This window comes from Thunnus albacares, chromosome 19, assembly GCF_914725855.1.
Source record: "Thunnus albacares chromosome 19, fThuAlb1.1, whole genome shotgun sequence".
Classification (NCBI taxonomy): Eukaryota; Metazoa; Chordata; class Actinopteri; order Scombriformes; family Scombridae; genus Thunnus; species Thunnus albacares.
Genome location: NC_058124.1, coordinates 9,871,423 through 9,889,864, shown reverse-complemented (window position 1 = coordinate 9,889,864; position 18,442 = coordinate 9,871,423). Strand labels below are relative to the sequence as shown.

The window sequence follows — 18,442 nt, the reverse complement described above, 5'->3', positions numbered from 1 at the left end:
GAGCAGTAAAACATTTATTTTGAAAAGAAAAAAACTTTTAAAATAAATAGTAAATACAACCTTTTAAAGTTGTATGTTCCTCCTCTAAGCCAAAATAAAAAACAAGTCTATCCCCAGTGCTTAAAAATAATTTGACATGCCTCCCTCATTTTGCACCAACCCCCCCTCCTTTCATAAATAACAAACAGTCCCTAGGCACATCTGGCAGCCTAAATGAGCAGAATCCGGCTCATATTTTGCAATGTCAATGTCAATGCACAGCCAAGTGTGCTGCCACTCAGCTGTACTCATCCCGACATGGCTCCTAACTTTTGATCGTACATGGTCGATAGACAAAGTTTCAAGTCTCCCCATAAATGTCCTAATGAAATAAATGATCAACCGATTCAAAACCTTTTAAGTGGTCAGTCAAAATGTTCCCATTAATGTTCGCTGTGTACCATTAGTCTTCGATGAATTCAGCTTAGATGTGTTTTAAACATCTTTTCAGTTGGTGATTAGATCACTGTGTTTCATCACTAATTTGATCTCTGTACTTAAAATGCAAAAAAGAGACTTTCTGTCTGTGCATATGCTCAAATTTGCGTATGCTTCTGAACATACTTGTTCAAACATATTTGCATGCACACGCACACATACACATTAACACACATAACATGATCTGAAGCCAGTGTAGGGGTGCATCATATCTGTTTACAGTAGTTAAATATTGATGTTCAAGATCTGTCAAAGACGTTGGGCTCAGCCCACCCCCTACCTCACCAGCTCCCCTCCTTACTAATGTATGAACAAATATGATTTATTAATTCCCCCCCAACTCATCTCAGACTCCAATTGTTTCAAAAGTTTCTGACTACGTAATTTGCCACCCTTGTTTATCAGCCTGGTTTTGCAACTTGCAACACAATGAGGCACAGTGAAGAATGTCGAGCATTGTCATGGGAGAATTTGATAAAATATGCACAAATTACAAAATGGAGACAATTTTCTTGCTCTTCTCCCACCACCCCCCACCCCCATTCCCCCTCTCACTCCTGCCTTCTCATTTCCCTTTTCATCTCTTCATAGCTTGCATTCTCGGTGATAAGTGTGTGTCTGAGTGCCTGACAGTCAGCAAGCATATGGAGTGTGTGTGTGGTCCTGCCAAGCAATGGAGAAATCACAGACAGGATGGCAGCACTGTAGCGTATTAGAGTAATCAGAGGGAAATTATCGCCCTTAAGTAGCTTTTGGACATCTGCAAGGGGTGCACGCATATTGTAGATACAGCACACACACATACACACAGAGGAACAGCATGCTCAGATACCTGACAGCGAACAGATGGACTCGGCACAACCTGTTTCAGACATGCTTCTCTACTTAAAAAGAGTAATCATAGAAAACTAAAAGCTGGCACTCCCTCAGGCTCGTCTTTCTAATAAGCACATGAGTAAAGCCTTTTTTGAATGATGAAAGAAAACAGGAAGTCAGATGTTTAGGAGTGTGTTTAGAGGTGTAGTCAGTCGCAATCCCCCCACTCACCATCCCATCCATGCAGGTGAGAAGATGAGCATTGAATTTGATAGGTGTGTGTTTATCATGTGAGAAATGCAGCAATTTTATTCAGGCCTGATGTTGACTTGTGCTTAAACCAATATGTTCTCGCAGGATGATGTTGCATACATTTTTGCAGATCATATGCTATGAACTTATTCACATTTATTAATTTTTATAAATTGATTTGCTTTGTTGGTTGTTCACTGTTTCTCACCAACTTTTAAATCATGTAAACACAATGACTGATCCATACCCCTCACATCTGTTTTGACTTGTACATGAAGCTTAATTTTCCAGCATATGTTTGGTTACATCTTTGCCACTAAACAAATGTATAGAATAGAATAGAATAAAATAGAATAGAACAGAGTAGAGTATATCTTTATTGTCCACCAGGGTGGAAAATTTTCCTCAGCTCACCAATACATGAAGACACACTACACGATTCAATCTCAAAGAACTGCAACAAACAATTATTTTGTGGCTCTGTGGATGGCAATATCAGTCTGTTGGTCAGTTTGTCCACTACTTTGGTCCACACTGTAATATCTCAAAAACTACTGATTGCCATTAAATTTTTATTCAGGTATTCGTGTTGACCAGAGGATGAATCCTAATTTCCTCACTAGGGCCAACAGCAGGTAAAAATTTGAATTTGTCCAATAATTTGTTTTTGCATTTCCTAATTTCGACATTACTCCCGGAGTTTGGGGTGTTACTGACACATGTGAGGTGCTCCCAAGGGACTCTCCATAACCTGTTGTTCCCCCTCTCCTTTTCACAAAGTTAGATTGTAAAAAATAGGCAATAAATGAAAAGTGCAAGTGCATTGTGTTTTACGAGACGATTCACGTGACATTTTACGAGTCACATGCCCCCTGCATTTGTGGATTTTGTGTGTAACAGCATGGTAGAACAGTCTAAAAATAATCTACACAAATAGGTTGAGAGTCACAAATATATTTCCATTTAAAAATGCAAAGTTAACATACAAACAATGATATACAATTGGTAAATTAGAGGCACAGATAGAGATTTACAGATACAAATTACTCTGTATTTATTTCTGCACTGTGTTTTACGAGTTACGTAACTTGTCATTTGTTTGTGAATACTAATGAGACTGTTTTAATCCCACATTATTGACTGTGGTAGATTTTTCTTTTCTTGTGTGTGTTCACCTCATTCATGACCTCCTTTTTTGACGATGTGGTCAGACGTGTCTTGCACTACAAGTGACTTGCAGAATTGTGCGGCTGTCTGTTTTGCTTGTAGGTTTCTAAGAGAAAGAAAAGAGAAAAGAGAGAATGCGAGGGGGAGGGAGGGTTGTGTGCCATCAAACCATCATAAAGTGTCAGGTTTTGTCTGTAGGAAGCCTGATGCAAGTGTGATGGGGCCCTCCTTTGCCTGTCCCCTCTCCCCTGGTTCTCATTTCACAGGTGGACGAACACATTAGTTCCAGCCCTAATCCATCACCATGGATCCCAGCTCACATGTAGGGAATACACTTTAATACACACATACACACACACATTCACCCACATACGTAAACATGGCTGGACACACACATATCAGTTTGAATGCTTGGAAGGTCAATGAAAGGTCAAAGCTTTCTCACTGTTTCTAGTTCACTTTGTGATTAAGAAAGAGGAGCAATAACACACATACGCACACACACACACACACTTTGATGGATCAGATGCTTATCAGCCTTAGTCGCTAGATTTAACGGGTCTCAAATTGTCTTACATTTTATCTCAACGCTACTTCTGCACTTCACAAACATGTGCATTGTTGCACACTGCTTTCCACCCGCTTTCAGATCATTCCATGTCACTGGCTGCTGCTGGTGGGTCTCCTTAAGTGCAGGGCATCAGCCTGAGGTGAAATGTTCCATTTTGACATTCATGCGGATCGTCATCTCTTGGAAAGCAGCTTGGTTACATTGCTGCTGCTATCGGAGATGCTGCATTGTTGTGAGGAAAATGTCAAGGAAGCAAGGAGTAAGGAATGGGGAAGAGAGTAGAGTGACAAAGCATGAATTTTTTTTCACTTTTGCAATATACATGTGCATAAGTGTACGTGTGTAGCCTACAGTATGCAGTACATACTATTTCTACATGTCTCACGGTCTCAATTTGTATTCATTTTGCACCTAGAGTCATAAGCACCCACTCTACCTGGGGGCTAGTGTCCCATTTTTAGTGCTGATTTGTGTTTAACCTCACAATGATGTTATAAACACTCCCTTAACAAAGTATGAAAAAATCCATCCAACTCTTCTGGCTACCTCTATCATGGGAGCAATTTGCAACTTTCTCATCTCAAGGCTATTTGTCTGCATCTACACCACTGGGGTTTCCGTGTGTGTGTGTGTGTGTGCATGTGTGTGTGTGCACGCTGTATGCAACACTCCATCTTAAATTGTGGCATTTAAAAAAAAAAAAGGAGAGTAGCACAGAGAAAACACAGCCGTCCATGACTCTGGCCCACGCACCACATGCTTCATGCCAACAGACAACCTTCACTGGTACTTAATTAATATAAGAATGGGGGAAGGACTGAGGTAGCTCCAATTAAAAAGCTTTTATGGCTAGTTCATTTTATTCACCACAGGTTGTTACACTCTGCAGGGAAAAATCAGAGCCAAGCTGTGTATCTTTACTAAATCTGCTTGTTTGTATGTACCTAGTCTTTAGCAAAAACATCTGCAATATCCTTTGTGCAACACTATGTGAGCAACAAAAAGCAGTCATGTATGCAAACATGTATGTATCTACCATTCACAGCCATTGTTTTATCGCTTTCCTTTCTGATGCTGTTGCAGCAACAATGGAGCTTTGCAGCATCTTGAGAATCCAGCCCACACTGTTTAAAATTCAAGTTGAGCTCACTATTTCCTGTGTGTCTGACTTGGTTTAAGGAGACATATAACCCACATATAACATTTCACCAGATGTCACAAAAGTTATTCAGTCATTCATTACAGCCATTTAGCGTCGAGTGTTAGCATGGTAGCTGACTTACATCAACCCTGCTGGAGATTTTCTCCATGTCACAGCACCCTGTCGAGGATTTCAGTCTTTCAGTCTGGGCATAGTCACTCAGCTGTTTCAAGTCAGCGAGACCAACTCCACCCTGGACACAGCTCAATCTTCTTTAGCTGAGGATTTCTTTCTTTCTTTCTTTCTTTCTTTCTTTCTTTCTTTCTCACCTAGGTTGCATAATAAAGAGGAGCACCCTTATTTTAAATGGGAAATGCTGAACAGAAAAGTTTTGTAATACAGATCCTCTTTTATGCACAATCTCCAAGTCTATGATATTACTTTTTCCTCTGCTACCTGAGAATGAATTCATTACTTTTCATGCTGTTTTGCTGGTAATTGGGATGTGAAAAACTAAGCAGGAGATGAATCTGTGATTAATTTAATTCAAATGAAAAAACTTTTGCTCAAAGGAAGCAGACTGCACTGTGACTTGAATAGTTGAGTAAATTTACCAAGTGATGGGCGATATCACAGTATTAAATTGCAAGTCTCTCTTAATGCAATACTTAGGTGCCCATATAGTTTTGGTCACTTTTTCCATTGCTCTTGCCCATACGGGGTGCAAAGCAATCCTTTCATAGTGCGACTTTAATGTAAGAAATGGTGGACAAAGCACAATTCTGAGATAGCCGAATGATATTATTAAGTACACACATATGTCATTAACATTTTCCTTCTACTAGGGATGTGCAGAGGGCCCACTATTTGTATTTGTGTCTGTATTTGTTGAGGCAGTAGTTGAGGCATATGACATACATATATATATATATATATAGTCATAGTCATATATAGTCATGTTGCATTAGTAAAAAAACACAAAGTGGGAATTTGTACTAAAAACAAAAAAAAATGAAAAATAAGAACCCAGTTGTTTGGCTAAGACTACTGAACCTAATTTTATACTGTATTTTTGCACAGAATGATGACGGTGGATTAATGCATACAGTATATCACTGCATATATATTATGTATTAACTCATTTTGCCAGTTTTTAAATACGGTTTGCTTATCAATTTGGACAACTGGATCTTGTAACACTATTATTTGTCTGCTATATGTTGAAATATAGTTATTCAGTACTTCACACTTTGCATACCAGCCATTTTTGCACAACAGCAATACCATACCAAGGAATTTCACAGTTAATTACCATTTCTCACTCACAATGTAATCACTAAGGAAACAAAACACTGTAAATCGGCCGATTTCAAGCTGGTGGAGTGCTGTGTGCATATTTGTGAATATAAGATGATATGGAGCCACTTGCACCTTGCAGAGACTCAGTTTAATGTGACTTTATCTGTCTGGTGGCTTCTGGATCACAGCAAGGCTCTGGTATCTCCAGCTCACTGGGGTTGCAGAGGTATACTTTGGAAACCAGAGGAGGCATAGCAATTAGATAGCAGAAGTTAAATCTCATATGTGGGGGGTAATAGGGAAATGTAGGGCCAATTTTTCCACTCTGTAAAAGAAGTTTCAGTGAATATAATTGAGATGTACTAAAACTGCTTTCATATACAGGATAAACAGATGTATTGGAGCTGGATCCCAGAATGAACTAGGTTTTAATCAATCAATTCATCATGTGATCAATTATTTATCCTCATTTGGCCTTACTTTGGTTTGTACATAAGATTTCTGCATCACTTACAATGCAAGTCATCCCTCTCAACACTGAGATTACTGTTTAATAGTGTTGATAAACAGAAGCCACCTGATCTTGGCAATCTGTTTTGTTTTGATCATCAAGTAGCAGGGAAATTTAGATTAATTAGCAATAAATGGCAAACTAAATTGAATAAAACACAGCAATCAGATTTGTTGCCGGTATTTCAAGGGAGAAGAGGACAAAGTGATGGAGTATGTGCGGGATTCTTTTAGGCACAGACGTGTTTGTTTGTTTGTTTCACCTCATCCTTTAATGATTGTCAATCCATCTGGGTGTTGAGTTTTTTTTTGTTTTGTTTTTTTTTCATGCCAGGTGACCCAGCGGGCATCATTATTCTTCTGGTCAGACCAAATGTTGCTCTGCTGGCCAGCCGGCTGATGTCGCAACTATACTGTGCTACTCATTTATTGGGTATACCTGTGTAATCTAATGCAATCCAATAAAACTGCCTCAATAAATCCTACCTTTTTAAAGCTTCTGTTCTGTTGATGGTAACACTTTATAATAACCATTTTCAATAAATGGTAAATTGATAGTTAATTAAACTTTAGGTAATAGTCATTTTACTGTTAACAAACAATGAAATGATAATCAATAATGTTCACTAATTATTAGTAACGCTAAAATTTGTTATTTTATCATTAGTTTTTAATAATAATAATAAAATAATTACTTTTTAAATTATATATTGTGTCATAGCTAATAAGAGACAATAACAATAACAATTACATTCTGATTAAGACATAAGACACTTAATTGTCATTGTAGTCATACAATGAAATTATGTTTGGTAACTCTCAGTGACCAGCAGCAATAGAGAATAAGATAAAAAAAAAAAAAAAAAACATAGCAAGATAAAAACAAGATATTAAAAGATAATAAATAATAAAAAGGGATTGCACGTCAAGTTAGATATATGTAATAAAGTGTTGGAGTGCATTAACAGCAGTTGGAGTGGGGGGTGGGTGGTAATATTTACAGTCTTCAGTCCACAGTTGCTATCGGAGGATGGGGGGTGAGGGGGGTTACAATTCTGGAGAAAAAAGCTTTTCTTCTGTCTGTTTGTTCAGGCTTTGATGGCTTTGTATCTCATCCCTGATGGCAAGAGGACAATCAGACCGTGACCTGGGTGGGTTGGGTCCTTCCAGATGTTGCTAGCCTTCTTGTGTAGACGGCTAGCTTACACTGTGTCCATGTTTGGGAGCACAGTTCCCACAATCTTCTGTGCCGTTTTTACAACCTGGACCAAGTCCTTCCAATTCTTGGCAGTACAGCTGGCATATTACACTGTGGCACAGTAGCAGATGATACTCTCTATGGTACTTCTATAAAAGTTTATTATGAGTTGAGAGGGAAGTTTGGCCTGTTTGAGTTTTCTTAAGAAAAGTTGAGCTTTTCTTCACCAAGTGGGAGGTGTTAAGGGACCATGAGAGATCTTTGGATTCCCAGGAATCTGATGTCGTTGACACTCTCCACCTCTTCACTATTTCTGTGGAAAGGGGGATGTGTGGTCTTTCTGGATCTCCTAAAGTCCACAATGATCTCCTTGGTTTTTGTGGTGTTCAGGACCAGATTATTGTCCGAACACCACTCGGCCAGATGTTGGACCTCCACTGTGTAGCATGTCTCCTCGTTGTCAGATACAAGTCCCATAATAGTGGTGTCATCAGCAAATTTCACTATAGTGTTTGAGGAGTTGATGGGGGTGCAGTAATGGGTGAAGAAGGCTGGACTGAGCACACAGCCCTGTGGTGCACCTGTGTTCAGGATGGGGGTCAAGGATGTGTGGTTGCCCATTCTGACATTTTGTGGTCTGTTAGTGAGGAAATGGCTAATCCCAGGTTGTTGAGTTTCTCAACCGGTTTATGGGCTATCATAGTATTGAAAGCAGAACTAAAATCAATGAACAGCATCATGACATATGTGTTTGGATGATCCAGGTTTGACAGGGCTGTATGAAGTACAAGTGCATCCTCTGTAGATCTGTTTCCTCAATAAGCAAACTGGTAGCTGTCCAGATCAGTGGGCATGCCGGCCTTGATATGAGATAGTAAGAGCTTCTCAAAGTACTTCATAACAACTGGTGTTAGGGCAACTGATTACATTAGTAAATTTATTAACAGTTTATTGTTGAACACATTATAACATTTTATATACTATATTAAGTAATTGTTAATGATTATCAAATTTGTAAACCTTGAAGAAATTGTTTGTAAAACATACTTAAAGGTATAATCTGTAATACTGTCAAACAACGACCTCTAGGCAAAAGAGCCCTGCTTGGTATTTTGTTTACTTTTTTGTTTTGGTCTGATGTGTAGGATAGCGCCAAAATGCTGCTTACAGACAATGGGAGTCCATTGCAAACTCCATTTCCAAGGATGCTTTGCGATTTTCACACTTCAGCAGGGAACAGTCAACATACAGTCTCTCAATGGCAGAGACGCTCCTGCACAGCGGAGCATCCTGATGACGCAGCCATGACATCACCGCCCCTTTAAAAGCTGAACGTGCCCTGAAGCACACGCCTTTCCCATGTCGCTGAGCTAGGGGTAACCTCTGTTCCTCTGTGAGTCAGCTTGACTAAAGGGGATACCCCACGCACATGTTTTCCCCTCATTCAAGACTCCCCTCACCGAACGAGACGAGACTTCGCCCGTGTTCACCCGAACACATTCCTGGATCCAAGAGAGACCGCTGCTGCAACCAGCGTCCTCAAATTCCCTCGAGAAGGAAGAAACAAAGTTTCTTCAGGAAGACGTGGAACTTCTCTGCCCCGCTCATCTTCACCGAGTCGACTCTGCTGTTCTCTCCGCCACGCCACTCAGAGCCAGCTCCCATGATTTTCGCCTGCATCTGAGCCAAAGACAAAGTTTTTACACGCCCTGCTCGCTTTCTGAAGCGACCAAGTAAGAGACATAAGTCTGGGCAGAGGCAGTGTTAGTTGTGTGTTCTTTTCAGCATCAGTTGCTGTTGTTTAGCATTTAGCTTTTTAGCTTTATTGCTATTGTTTTGTTGTGTGAGTTGACAGACCACCGAGTCCATTTTTCTCTGGTTTACTCCGAGGAGTATTTTAAGTTTGCTGCCTGTTTAGTTGTGTTCAACACGCTAGACTGTTTTGTGTTTGTCCCCCTCAGGACTACTGCTGTGTTTGTGCCACTGTGAGTGAGGAAGTAAGTTGCTTTGTCGATCAGAAACCAGACAATGTGCGTCACAGACTGCCGTCCGTCCGTTATCTATGATAATTATGAATTATTGCTAATAATGAAACGCACTACTGCCCGTCCCAACACCACCACAAAATGAAGATGAAGGACAGCAGTTGTGGAGACCTCCATGAATAGTGGGTAGCCAATTTCTCATAGGCATCTATGATATGGCCTAAAAGGACAGACATAATTGGATAGTTTACGTAATCTGTGCCAGTCACACTTGTATCTAACTCTTTGGCATACACCTACAGTATTTGTGCAGCTACACCCTCCCTAACCTCATCTCCTGATCAGCGGACTCTCTCTCTCTACTCCACAGTTGTACCTCTCTCAAACACGATAAATTAACAGCGTCTTGTTCATGATTAGAATCATGGTCAACCATTTATGGTGATCTGATGTTAGTAAGGCCATTACATTGTGTACTACTGAATAGTTGCAATCAGTGTTGGTATTTTCTCCCATTCACCTGTCCTGCTGATTTCCTTGCTATAATTCTCTTCCTAAAGTAGACTTTTATCCAGCCAGGCATGAAACACTCTGCAAGGGGTAAAATATATTAGCAATTTGTGATAACATTTGTAAACATCCATGTATTGATGTGATGGTTCTAGGTGGTTGGTTGTTCTCATGTAATGCGTTCATTGCACGCCCATTACACTGTCCAGCATTAGCTCAAATGCCTCCTGAGCTATGAATCTGAGCTAAGATTTAGGAATAATAAATCTGTGGCCATAATCTTATAGCGAAGCTTATTTAGCATTAGTTCAAGTCTTAAAGGACCAGTGTGTGGGATTTAGTGGCATCTAGTGGTGAGGTTGCAAATTGCAACCAAATATATACCCCTCTCTCTCCCCCTCCAAGCATGTAGGAGGACCTAGGGGGGCCACGAAACTCTCTAGAGCCAGTGTTTGGTTTGTCCATTCTGGGCTACTGTAGAAACATAGCAATGCGACATGGCAGTCTCTGTGGAAGAGGAGCCACTCCCTATTTATTTTTGATTCAGTTCTTATTTTCAGGTGATTATACACTAATTAAAACATACTTATGAATATTGTATTCCATTTCTGCCAAGTCTGTTCCGATAGAGGCCACTAAATTCTACACACTGCACCTTTAAATCAGGGTACAATAAACTCCGATCATTGATTGCTTTTTTTGGTGTTCTGCTCAAAGCTGCCTTGCCTTCAGACTGTGGCAGAAACACTAGCTGGCTGGTTTTGACTTCTTTGTCCTCGGCAGACAGTCAGATAAAGCTGCAGCGCTGCACTGGACTACTACAATCATTGATTTGTAAAATCAAGGAAACAGTGGTGGAGTTGTGTAATGATTATATTAGGGCTGTCTCAATTGCAATTGTTTTTGTGCTTTGAGGCTTCACTAGTAATTATCATGGAATAATCAAAGCTTCATTCTTCCCACACAAAAGTTTCAATGCAGTGGGTTAATGAGAGCAATGTGTCAGATAGGTTTTCTGATAGTTCTTATGATGTTTTTGACTGAGAAGAACTGATTTTCAGAATAACTGTTAGATTATTATTTCTACAAGCTATTTCTAATGTTGATGTAGGAACATTTTTGGAGTGATTTAAAAAAACACTACCAAAAACAAAGAAAACAAAACATTCAAATAGTTATTCTGACATTGATTACTATGGCAGCAATTGAAGCCTAGATTATATTGCCTTATAGTTTCTGCCAGCATTTTTTTCCTGAGAAAATCAGTGGAGGTGGCCGCCTACAAATGTTCTACACTGTAACAAATTTCCCTATAAAATTACAGTAAACTACTGGCAGCTGTAGTTGCCCGCATTTTACCATTTTTTACAGTGTCATCACTGTAATTTAATTTAACAGTTAAGTGTTCATTACAGTATTCTGCTGTAGAATGTGAGGTTTACAGTTTGATACTGTAGCCAGGCCTGCAGTAATATACTGTATTTTTACAGTGTTGCTATTGTAATCTACATGTTTCTTACTGTAAATGTTAAAGTACACAACTGAAAAGTGTACTTCTTATTCATATTAATAAAAACAACTATAAATTGCAGACATATACTGTAAATAACAATCTATCTTCAAGCTTAATGGTCCGGTAATGAGATCAGCTCAGTTTTACATTTAAAATGCATAACCCTTAAAATTTATTATGAAAGAGGATGAGACAAGTGACAGCTTTATGGAACTGAACGTTTATTCAAAAGCTTTCAAATATGCCGAGTATTTTCAAGAATGTTTGAAAAAACAATTCTTATGGTTCATGCCCTTTCAAAGGGGGTCAACGTAAATCTATTAATCATAATATCCTGAGCTGCCAGCAAAACTTAGTCATGAGTCTGAACAGCAACTGTTTTACAAACTACTTTTTAAAATATAAAGGCACAAATACACAATTTGTAATGCCTTCAAATGTCCTCTGTTATAATTGGCAGAGGGTTGGTTTCCAGGCTCACAGCTCACTGAGTGAGAATGAAACACGAATGAAAGTCAAGCACAGAGTGAGAGAAAGAGAAATGAAACAGTTGAATGGGAGAGATCAACATTTTGAACAATGACACCTAGCATACCTTTAAGGAGTGACATCAAGTACTTCAGAAGAGTGGTGACAAGGAATCTCTGTGGGCTTGTTTGTCTTCTTAGGCATTTCTTTCCCTGGTCAGCCTCTGTTCCCCTCTCAGGGTTAATCACAATGAAGTACCTGAAGACAACATGTAACAAATCAACTATTATGTCCTAGGTTTTAGTACAGCTTGGCAACAAACTACAGTAATATTTGCAGCAACCTAGCTTCAGCTTAGAAACACACTTGGATTGAGCTAAGATGACCAATATAACCACTCTGTCTTTTGGGGCTCAGCAGCAAACATATCTTAATCAACTTGACTACATAGTTGAATAAACTTCAATTGTTATGTGCTTTAGATAGAATGCTATTAATTATTATGAAATGCAAGTGGGATAAACAAGGTGTGGGTATAGACCAGGCTGGACTAACGTTAGCATTCACTAATGTGTATTTCAAGAAAAAACAGCCATCCTAAAATAATCTTTAAACTAGACTTGCAAACAGCAGTGAAAATAATGTTTAAATACTGGTAAATCAAACTTCCAACTGAAGAACATTACCTGAAAATGCTCTCTTGTGCCTGTCAGGTGCATGCTAGGATTATACCAGTTAAATATTAGAACAAAATTACTAATTGCATAAGCAGATGCACAAACGTCATTCTGTATTCTGAGTATGATGTTACTGACCTTTTGGTTTGATTCCACAAAGGAGGATGAACGATGATTATATGATGTCGATGGTTGCCTGTGGCTTCTGTCCCTCTATTAACTGTAGCGGCAAAAATGAAAATACCATCAAGTGTTACCGTAGCCTACTGTTAATGTTTGTTCTTGGTTTTGGCTCAGCATCAGAATTTACAGTATGTTACCATATATAGAAAGAATAGTACCTTACTGTTGGAATTTGGCTGTATTTTTACAGCAATTTGTTACAGTGTATGAACGAAAAACCCTGACTGGCCTTGAACCGTGAACCCTGTGCTTACCAACACCACTTGACCATGAGAGTTAAATACCACAGTCTTAACCATACCACCACCTGAAAAAGATCCAGTTCAGAAAGCAAAGCGGGGGTTAATAGTATTGTGTTTATTTACTTTGTTTTTGTTTTGGGCCAATGTGTGGGTTGGAATTTAGTAACTTATTATACTGTGAATTTCTCCAGACCTCTCTTGGCAGAGCCTGAGGTGTGGCCAGCAGTAGTGACTCCTCCCCTGTATTCACTGAAATCCAACCCAAACAATAGTGTTTTCTCCAGCTGAGGAACATCGCTTCCTTCATATCTTTTACAGACCTTGAAAAAGTCATCCATGCTTTTATTTCTTCACGTTTAGATTACTGTAACTCCCTATACTCAGGGCTGAGTCAGAAAGCCACTTCCCGCCTTCAGCTGGTACAAAATGCTGCTGCTAGACTTTTAATTAACTCAGGGAGACAAGACCATATTACACGCATCCTTGCCTCTCTTCATTGGTGGCCTGTAGTTTTTAGAGTTGATTTTACCGATAACTTTTAAAGCTTTACAAGGTCAGGCTCTGATTTACATTTCAGACCTGTTAGTCCCCTATGAGCCTGAGCGTAGCCTGAGATCCTCAGGTAGGGGTCTCCTGGTTGTTCCTGAAATATGCCTTATCACCAAAGGTGACCAGTTTTCTGTTGTCTGGGTGACTCAATAATTTGATTTTATTTCATTTTATTTTTTGCAATTGTTTCTGATAACAAATTGCTATCTTCCCCTTTGCTCTTATGTTTTTTGTGTGTCATTTTTAATTATGTATTATTCTGTTCTGTGAAGCACTTTGTAACCCTGTTTCAAAAGGTGCTATAAAAATAAAGTTTGATTAGTCTAAAAGATATTATGTACCTTTTCAACAATTTTATATAACTTCTTTGAATCTGTGGAACATGTTTGTTAAGTTTTTTTGCAAAGGAACTAGTCTAGTTTTTATTATTTATTTTCCAGCACTTCTTTCTTTGCTTGTATTGAACAAGCCTCTTTTTGGTGGGTGTAGCACACACCAGATTTTAAATGATTTTTTTTCTTTCCCTGCCTAGCTACCCCACACACAAGAGTAAAAAACATTTACAAACTGGGCAGTACATTAAGTAGGTATTGTTCCTGGCTCCAAAAAGCACAACTAATTGATTAATCAAAGCTAATTTATTGCTTGTGTCCCCCTAATTTTTCCCCAGCACCCAAATAACATTTCAGACTGCCGAATCCATACAAAGACTAGGTTAAACCCATTATCCAAATATGCCCCCTTAAATGTAATTTCATTTTAGACATTTCATTTGTTTTACGAAGGGAGGCAACATTGTTCATAACTCCATGACAGTTTGTTCCATCATTGTGAAACTTTGTCTAAATGTGGGCAGGCACATTGGTAATGCCGACAGTGCTGGACTGTACTTTGAATCACTGTCATACCCATAATCATAGTAAATAATGCCCTCCCAGGTGTAGTTGCTGAAGTATTGTCTGCATAAGGCCACAACATTTTCACCATTAATATTATGTATTTTCAGGTTTGCACAAGGCCTACAATTAAGACAAATAAACATGATGAAAAATGACACTGCTGCGAGCACACCTACACTGCCTCAACACAAAGATGTCTGTGTTGAGGCGATGGAGAGAAGGAACAAAGATAAAGGTAGGAGGGCGAAGAGAGTTTGTGGTTATCGATGAAAGCCACTTCAGACGTGAAAGAAAGGTAAGTGCAAACACCATACATATAAAATTTCTGTGAGAATTCCCGCCACAAATCCAGTGCCATACAGCTCCATTGTATTAGATTGATAGCAGACATCTCTGTGGTAGATATCTCCAAAACTCAGCAAATCACACCAAACTATCTGGGTGGGTAGATAGCACTCTGGGTAAGAGGAAAGATATGTTTGTTTTTTTTATTATTATTTTGGGTGACCCAGATGAACAGTCTACGGTAGTAGGAGTAAGGGAAAATGTGATTTTAAAAACATCTGAAATGGCGGAAAATCCAAAATGACAGACTTGATAAGTTATTATGACAAATTTATTGTTCACAATGAGCTGTATCTTTGGGTTTTGTCATTGTATGACCAACAGGTAAGGAGATGCACTCATTGCCACCAAAAATAAAAAAGTTCTTCTTCAAGAGGTCATGAGTGTTCATAGCAAATTTAAAAAGATTGAAATGAAAACTATTCCAGTTTTAGCACTAACAGGAATGATCTGCAGATGCAGTGGTGGGGGTGAATCCATACTTTTATAACTCATTGAAGTAAATCTAATTGGCTTAATTTTATGTTTTAATGGCCAAATGATTACCATATATTAGTCATGTATGACCATATATTAGTCATACATCATCATGTGAATAATTACCATCTCTAATATGTGTTCTATTTGAATATTTTGACATTACAGACGTGGAAAATTGGCTGGTGAGTGGACAAGGAAGAAGTGGGAGTTTGGGATGATAGGCATAAAGCACAGAGGACAGAAGACAGTGCCTGTTCTCCGCTTGGTGGAAAGACAGACCAGACGAGAGCTGATCCCACTGATTCTGTACCATGTTCGGACAGGATCCATAATATTGAGCGATGAGTGGCGGGCCTGCCGTCAGGCTCTGCCTGCATTTGGCTACAGGCATTACACAGTCAACCACAGTGCGGCATATGTCAATGCTGAAACAGGATGCCATACTGAACATACTGAGAGGGCCTGGAGGAGCTACAAAGAGACTCAGGGAATCGCACCAAGGACCTGCTAAGAGATCACCTGATTGTGATCAAGTGGAATGAATGGCTGTGTAAAAAGACACCATAATGGTTCATTAGGACACCTGCTCCATGATATTGCTAAGCAATACAAATAGACAGATGATCATGTGGAACTAAATATTACAGTATCTGCACTGAGGTCCATTTTACTGTAAAACACTTGGACTGTGCTGACTAATTTGGAACTCTAAAGCAATGATCAATGTTCACTTCAATAGCGGCCTTTCACAGAATGTTAAGAATGCCCATTTGTCCTCCATGTTGGAAGAAACAACAGTTGCTATGTGCAAAACAGTTGCTATGTGTTGATATGTGAAAAATATATCAACAAAAATTTTAGAATTTGGCATCTTATTACTGGATCTTGTAAACAAGTCATAGTGGTTGAGTAATATGTTTTTCCAATATTCTACCTCCTCTACCACTGCGCAAAAATTGGGCATTTTCTCTCTAAAGATGTTACCAATGGTTACAGGCAGCCATGTTCGAAGAATGAACTACACAAACATTCTGTGCAAGGCGTCTGTTTTTTGGAAGAGGGCTAAAATGGAGCAGTGCTAGATAATTTGCTGAAATACGGGGTGAGTAGATAATGAAGCATTTTATTTTAAAGTGAACTGTGCCTCTAAAGCACCCCTACCCACACATTTTGAATGCTGCATCACTGATTTATATTCAAGTAAAGTTGTCATTGCTGAGTTGTTGTGTTAACTTTTCTTTTTGTCATCCCATCGTTCTCATCTCCCACCGTGTTTATCTGTGATGCAGTGTTGCATGTTAATATTGACTTTCTGTTCATAAATGTGCGCAATATGATGATCAGATACAATTCTGATATCAGTGCACAAATAATCATTCTTTTATAGATCACCAATAAAAGATTTAATGGGGCCAAATAATGTTACTTGATGCTTTATAAACCACTTATTAATCATTTACTAATTACCATAAGTATAGGATGCAACTTTATAATAGCCACCCAAATAATGTTTATAGACGGTTTACATCAACAATTTCAGCGACGATTTCTTTCACTCGCTTCCAAAACCAATGCATGTGCTAGCTAAGATCTTTACGACATGAGGTGGTAGTGCTCATGCAGTCTTCATTTTAGGGAAAACACTACTGCTTTTGTCCACAGGGGCCACTAAAATCAACACAAAACAGTAACTTTAATATGCAAATTAGAAAGTAAGAGGTGACAGACAGTTCCCAGGTCAAGAGAGGCTATGCCGTTGTATGAATTTAACTTTCTTTTGGCCATGAAGGAGTTTGTGAGATTGTAGCTGTCTTTCTTTTAAACCTTTATTTATTCAGGGAAGTTTCACTGAGAGGAATCCTCTCTTTGGCAGGAACGCTCTGATCACATTAAAACAGTTACACACATTCACACACACAACCACAGTCTGATTTGCCGGCCACTGATCAGCAGTTGGGGTTAAGGGCCTTGCTCAAGGGCACCTCATTGTTTGTGACGAGGAGGGGCAAGCGCTGCATTTTCACTTTCCCCACCCAGATTTATCCTGCCAGTCCGAGGATTGAACTGATGACCTTCTGGTAACAAGCTCACCACTGCCTTTGCTTGAGAGGCTGTAGCAGAGAGAGGTGGACTTGGGTGGCCTCTCAACTTTTAGCACAAAAAGACAAATAAAAATACATGCACACTGCTATCTTGTTCGCAGTTGTTCTTTTATTCTACTCTATTCTTTTATTCTCTAAGTAGCAATACAGTGTGCTTAACTATCAATCTTGAATGTTGAGGTGAATATAGAAGAAGAGCAGTTGACATGCTACAGGCAACTAGAGGTACCTAAATCCCAGTCCTCATCATCCAGGCTCCCAAGGATGCTGTCGTTCCATTTTTACCCCGCCATGATCTGATCAGAATGCAAGCTGGGATGTGATTTGGCTGATCTGATTGCATTCCAATTTGAATGCATCCTGCATGCATTTGCACTTGCATTAATATGTGTTTTTTTCTTTTATGTTAATAAAAACCAAATGGAGTCTATGTCACAGAGTTCATGATTGGTCTCTGGTCAATTTTGAGGCAGTGCTGTATTGGATTCCATCACATTAAATGTGTTGCAACATTTTGTCTGTCCCTATTTACTGTACAGTGTTTTCTGCAGCGTTAGTATTCCTCCACAGTGAGTGGCAGCAGATGAGGTATTTATTCCTCTCTAGGCTTTATTTGTATTGATCTACTTCTCTGAACACATTAGTCATCATTTCCCACAATCCTGACTGTGTAAAAACAAACTGTGTTGTTTTCATCCACATATCTTTGTGTTTGTGCACGTATGTTCATGTCTGTTAGTGAGTTAACTGTCCTTGAAGAAGTAAGTACCCACTTTAGAATCTTGCTTTAGGATCCTTGAAATTACTTTTCCTTTTGTCTACCTGGCCTTGTAGCGGTGGATAATGGCACACTCTCTAAATCACATATAGACATTCCAACCCACGTCTACAGGAGGATCGATGCTCAGCCCAGGTCTGGCAATCGACTAGATCTCTCTGTCTGAGGGCTTACAGTAAGGATGGCCTGTCCACTGCTCTACGGGCACTCTCAGCTCCCTGTTCAGACATTTGAGGCATAATGTCACTATAGCTGGACTTTATCCAGCCTGATGAGCAGA

At 39.2% G+C, this 18,442-nt stretch overlaps 1 long non-coding RNA gene across 3 annotated transcripts in view; it reads left to right on the top strand.

Moving 5' to 3' along the window:
* Nucleotides 1-17,896, top strand: part of LOC122970511 — a 240,315-nt gene extending 222,419 nt beyond the window's left edge. For 2 of the 3 annotated variants that reach the window (XR_006399220.1, XR_006399223.1), the window contains one exon: nt 15,448-17,896. This is a non-coding gene — a long non-coding RNA (uncharacterized LOC122970511). Of the gene's footprint in view, nt 1-14,564; nt 14,693-15,447 lie in introns of all 3 variants that reach the window. The other variant, XR_006399218.1, reaches the window with a different exon arrangement.
* Nucleotides 17,897-18,442: the final 546 nt, after the last annotated feature.